Source organism: Pteronotus mesoamericanus, unplaced genomic scaffold (assembly GCF_021234165.1).
Source record: "Pteronotus mesoamericanus isolate MK-2021 breed Mesoamerican mustached bat unplaced genomic scaffold, CSHL_Meso_final contig_74, whole genome shotgun sequence".
In the NCBI taxonomy this organism is placed as follows: Eukaryota; Metazoa; Chordata; class Mammalia; order Chiroptera; family Mormoopidae; genus Pteronotus; species Pteronotus mesoamericanus.
Genome location: NW_026555247.1, coordinates 10,956,075 through 10,962,344, shown reverse-complemented (window position 1 = coordinate 10,962,344; position 6,270 = coordinate 10,956,075). Strand labels below are relative to the sequence as shown.

The 6,270-nt window shown below is 40.0% G+C and overlaps 1 pseudogene; it reads right to left on the bottom strand.

The window, feature by feature from the left end:
• Positions 1-3,314: 3,314 nt before the first annotated feature.
• LOC129078813 (6-phosphogluconate dehydrogenase, decarboxylating-like) lies at positions 3,315-4,738 on the bottom strand (annotated as a pseudogene).
• Between the last annotated feature and the right edge of the window lie 1,532 nt (positions 4,739-6,270).

Below are 6,270 nucleotides of genomic sequence, written 5' to 3'. Positions count from 1 at the left end.
GCAAAGACCACATAGATCAGACTTCACTGTGGGAATATATCTAAGTTCTGGTCAAGGCAATATATCCAGAAGTGTAGTGAAACTTTTAGGAAGAGTCCTGTTGCTTGTGTAGAGACGAAATGGCTTAAACTGGAGCAGGCATCTTCAATCACAAAACAGAAATCAAACATTGCAGGTGGTGAAGAAGTTGGGTAGAAAAAATTTAGCCCTCGATGGTCATAGGCCCTGTACATATCCATACTTTTACATAAGATAAAAATAATTATCTCTTATTCAAGCCATTGTCATAGCATTCTTTTTCCTGTCACATGCAAATTAAACTTATCATAACTAATACATTAGAGAAGGCTAATTGTCTCTTTTTATTAGAAGCATTCAGAAACAATTATGAGGAACTCCCTTTCACAGGTGTTCCTATGAGATGATTTCAACATTATATGCATTTCAAGAAGCCTAATAGCATTGGATAATGTAATTAATTCAACCCATTTTGATCTCTCATCCATCTCCTCTGAATCCTATAATTCCCTTCTAAGCTTCTAATGTAGCGTTGTAATCATTACAAATGGTCACAAAATTTCTGGCTCTCCTTCCAGCCAGCTCATTGGGTTGCCCTTTCCTTGCCCACCTGAAGTCAGGTAGCTGTGTAGACTAACTTGGTCAGTGAAATATGAGAAGGAGCCACATACGAGGTCTGTCCAGAAAGTATCCATCTGTCTGATATGAAAAATCGAGACATGTATTGAAGAAGATACAAGATACAAGAAACATTGTACATAGGACAATGGCATCTCAGTTCCTTTCAAAGCAAGCACCTTGGGACCTCACACATTCTCCCAAATGCCATCTGCTGCCCCATTGTAATTTTCTAAGTCTTATCAGTGGTCTGAAATCTTTTCCTTTTCAAAGGTAATCTTAGTTTCGAGAAAAGCCAGAAGTTGTAGGGTGCCAAATCTTTTCTGTAGGGGGTGCTGAGTCACCTGGATGATTTGATGTTTCACCAAAAAACTCTGCATGAGACATGATGCATGAGTGTGCATATTGTCATGATGAAGCTGCCAATCACCAGTTGCCAATAGCTGTGGCCTTTTGAATCATCTGAATATTTTCCATGAGGAATGTTCAAGCGTAATGCAAAAATATGATACAGATCTGTTGCTCTACTTACTCAGTCATTTTGAATGCCACAGCCACACAGTACACATGTTCACTCAATGGACTCTACTGCCCTCACTGACTAGTACAGTGAAGTTATCATGGTTCATACATGTACATTCCAGTCTTCTCTCCTTGGCTGCCAGGTTACAGCAATGTCACGTAAACTGTTCATATTTAATTAGTAATGGCTGGAATTATTCTGGACAGCCCTTATATAGCACTTGTGTGAGAAAGTCGTATGATCCCATGAGATTTATGATGCCCCTTCTCTCCACGGTGATGATTATAAGAGTACTTGTCAAGTGAGGACTTTGTGATACTGGGGCCTTGAACCTCACAAAAATATAAAGCATAACAAGATATAAAATTTATTTCATGGAAATACTAATATGTGAGGCCCCAGGTATATGTCTGTTATACCTTAAAATATTAGGTATAACAGACACGTTATATTAGTTCTAAGTAAACAACATTTTTATATATTGCAAAATGATCACCATAATAAATCCAGTTAACATCCATCAACAATACAGAAGTTTTTCTTGTGATGAGAAAAGATCTACTTTCTTAGTAACTTTTAAATGTGTAATACAATATGATTGATAATAGTCACCATGCTGTACATTATATCCCATGTCTTACTTACTTTATAAATTGAAGTTTGTGCCTGTTGACTCTTTTTACCCATTACGCCAACTTCTCATCCCTAGCCTCTGGCAACCCCAATCTCTGCTCTTTATTTCTGAGCTTTCAACCTGTACCTTTTCAAGATACTACATCATGTATCTCCTTTATTGTGTTCCCAACATCTATAAAGGTAAGTTTATACTACCTCCCTCCACCTCATACCTCTCATCATTTATATCTATAATCATTCGTAAATCCCTACTGTTCAATTGAAAATGCTGTCTGTAAGTATATTAATCACTTCATAGTGACCAAAACTAATGGCTTCGTCCTCTTCAGCCACTTTGCCTCTTGAGCCTCTGATGACATTTCTCCATAGCTGTGATGATAAAGCTCCTCTCGGGAAGGTTTTCTTGGACCTCTTATCTCTCTAACGTCAGCCACCACCAAGATTCCCCAGTCAATCTCGCCTTCATTTATTCTTTTTAAATTTCTCCAGATGAGCTCATCAATCCCATTATTTATGAGCTGATGTCTCAAAATCTGTGCCTACAGCCCCAAAACTCACTCAGCAATTACTCACAAACCTCAGAGAGCACTAGTTCTCATAATCAACAGAAATCATTATCTTCTGTCTCAATTTCAAGCCACCTCTTCTATTTTCTGCTATATCTCAACCCAGTATGCTAAAAACCCTCAGTCATTGACCCCTCCTTCCCCCTAACATACACCCAATCAACTCCTTAATCTATTTATTTTTCCACCCTTTGCTGACAATTCCTTTGTTCATATTTGTATTCTCTGTACCTGCTCTGTGAAATAGCCTCCTTATTGACCTGCCTGCCTTCATTGCTACTCATGCCAACTTCTCATTCATGAGCTCTCCTAAATTATCTCTCTTAATGCTTGATTTGGTCATTTCATCTCTACAAAAGGAAAGGAAAATTATCACTGCATTACAAAGTCCTCTAAATCTGACTTCATAAGATTTCAATTTTATGTACTATCCTATACAACTACCTCCATAATTCAAATCCTCAGATGACCCTGTGTGCCTCAAATCTTTCCCTTTCCTAGGTTTCTTCTTCCCTGTTACCTTTCTTTCCTCTCTGAAATATAACATAGCTTTTATTAAGTACAGGAAAAGGGAATTTGGCTGTGTGACACAAAGGATCCAGTCTGAGCAGTTTCCATAAGATCCCTTCTCTTCCCTGTGATCTCTCCATCAAGACAAACTCAGGGGGCCTCCCTGATAAATGGGTACATGCAGAGAGGGACTACTCCAAGGAGTTGGCTCCTCCTATGAAGCACATGACAATCCCCCATCTGTTCCAGGAAACAATGGCAGAGGATGCAACGGTTATCACAGAACCACTCCCTAAGTGAGCTCAGGGTGACTTTTCCGAATTCTCCTATGACATTATTTTAAAAGATCTCAGCAGAAGGTAGGAAAAAGTGCTGTTTGAGTAGTGTTGTATGGCAAATGAAATGTCCCTGTCCACGGAATTGCAGTGGATGACCAAGTCTAATTAGGTATTAGATGAAGATGACAACACACTGCCCCCTTGGTCTGTCCAGTTAGTGTGAATAAACTTTCCTGGTCTGGCTAAGAGTTCATTGATATGATCCCCAAAGTACTCCTCTTGAGCCTGGATCAGGTTGGCTGGCAGCATGTCATGTCTATAGCCATCACAGAAGGAAAGAGTGATGGCGAAGCAGGGCACAGGAATGCCTGCTTGGACCCCTGTGCTGCCTGCCCAGAGCCAGGAGTCCTGGCAGTTTAGACAGCTGACTGAAAGAAGCCAGGTAGCAGGAGGTTCTGAAGTTCTGGGTTTCGATCAAATACATCTTTTATCGTTCCTAGGAGTATGCTTCTGATGATGCAGCCCTCCCCCCTCCACATCAAGGCAATGCCACCATAGTTCAGGGTTAGCCAAATTCAACGGCTGCCTGCCTCAGGGGCATGAAGCCTTGAGCATAAGAGATGATCTTGGATGCATAGAGGGCCTTTCAAATGTCCTCCAGGAATGATTTATTATTGACTTCATGCTGGGTCTTTTGAGGCCCCTTCAGCTTTTTGCTAGCTTGAATTCTCTCATCCTTCAATGATGACAAGCATCAGGCAACAACTGCTTCTCTGAGAAGGGTGACAGGCACGCCCTAGTCCAGGGCTGAGATGGCAGTCCACTGCCCCATGCCCTTCTGCCTGATCTTCAGCAGCAGTGGAGTGCCAGCGCTGTCTTGGAACTTGACAATATTGGCTGCGATTTCAATCAGGAATGAGTCTAGTCCTGTCTTTTCCATTCCTCAAATTCCTGTGCCGTCTCACTGTGCTCCATGCCCAGGACATCCTTCATCAGGTGGTAAACATCACAAATCAGCTGCACATCCCCACACTCAGTCCCACTGTGCACCATCTTCACAAAGTGTCCTGCTCACTCCTCTCTCACCCAACCACAGCAGAGTTCTCAAATTCCTACTTTTGCAGGAAGATGGTCTTGGTGTGGCACCAGGCTTCCTTCTTCCCTCTGGCTGTAAGTGATGGGCCATACCAGGGGCCCCTTCTCTCTACCACTAACGCAGCTCCCCACAAAGAAGATTCCCTTGGCCTGAGGTCTCGACATCGTCTCATGCTATCCCCAAATTTAGAATTTCCTCCAGCAATGATGATGTCACTAGTGTCCAACACTGGTATCAATTTTTCAATGAAATCATCGACAGCTTGACCAACCTTCACAAGCGCGGTGATTCCCCGAGGCTCCTTCACCTTGGAGACGATCTCCTCTGAGGAGTGAGCACCAGTTATTTTGGTTCCCTTTGTCTCGTTGGCCAAGAAATCATCAACTTTGGAGACTGTCCTTTTAAAAGCATGGACCACGAATCTGTGGTTATTCATGGTCATAATTAAGTTCTGGCCCATGACAGCCAGTCCAATCAATGCAGTATCAGCCTGGGCCAAGGCGGCAGCAGACCGGGCAGGATCAAAGAGAGGCAAAGAGCACTGAACGCACAGCACCAGCGACCAAGGCTGAGTTCTACTGTCCCCTGTTACAGTTCTTTACTATACTTTGTGTTTTAATCTCCTCAGTTGACCATAAACTATTCTTTGTACCATAATCTTGATATTTCCAGCACCTAATCAATAGATAGATAAATAATACATATATATGAAAGTATATGCATATTCTCATATTCTGAGACTATATACATGCAATAAAAAAAAACTAAGCTTGTATCATTTGTTTTGGTACAAATCAATAGACTTATGGTTTCTTTTACCTTTACTACTATTTTCCTTTCAGTCAAGCTCGATGTAAAAAGTAGTTTTCACACTTTGTAAAAGTTCATGTTATCAAAAAGTAAATCTTTCATTTAGGCAAAAGTATTTTATGATCTTTTATAGAAGAGGAAAGTCAGTGCTAAATTACTTAGAAATAGTTTCGGAATGCTGTAAAGTAAAAGCTATAATGAATAACTTGTTCATACTTTGTATGCCGAGACATTTTTGAGCAAATCTTAAGAGCAATGCATAGGGATTTAGTCATGAGAATTTCAGCAAGATTAATGGAAGCAATGCTCTTTAAATCCCCTGGCACATCTCTGAAAATTTCCCATGTGCTATCAGTGATGTCTTTGTGACTTAAAACTCTGGCTTTGGTTTCAGGTTGCAGATTTAAGGAAGCAATGAATGTGTTTCATATTGAAAACCTTGTAACCTCAATTATATGATAACAGTATATCAAGTTTTGATGAAAACCTAGGGACTATCTATTTTATCTGATACTTGATTTCTCTCTACACTGGTCAAGTAACCATGCTACCTCCATTTAAGCAGAAAAATCATTGCCTGCCAAATGTCGATTTCATTTAGACAATGATTAAAGTAACGTAATTTATGATGGTAAGAGATATGAATTTTAAAACTTTAGAAAAAGAAAATTTAATCATTGTATAGCTTCCCAAATACCCCAGTGAAGCTTGAAGCTCCTAATGATAATTAAAGGAAATTCATGGAAAAGAACCTTTGTATCTATTTAATGTGGGTTCCTTAATGTGAGAACATTCTCTTGAAAGTGTTCTCTCTAGGGTTAGCTAGTCATGCGATAGCTCTTGTTTACAAATATCCTTACGGTGGAACAGTTGTCAAAATCTCCCCAGATGGGAAATTTTCATCCCCTTAAAGTAGGGACAGGAATATTCAGGAGGTCTAAGTATGAACTTAACCAACCAACAAACAAGATATTTATTTTAAAGAGTCAAAATGCTCTGGAGGTTTCTAAAACTAATCTTTTTCTTTCAGGAGTCTTCCACATCACCAAAACAATCTTTAGATGTGATGGGGTGTTCTGTAAATTCTGTGTCAATCGCATTTTATTTAAATCTGCAGAATGGCCTAGCTATTGTTAGAGACTTAAAACTAGCATGCTAAAATCCCACATTCTTCTACCTCTGCAGTTATGAGCTAAAACATATTCATCTTTGAAA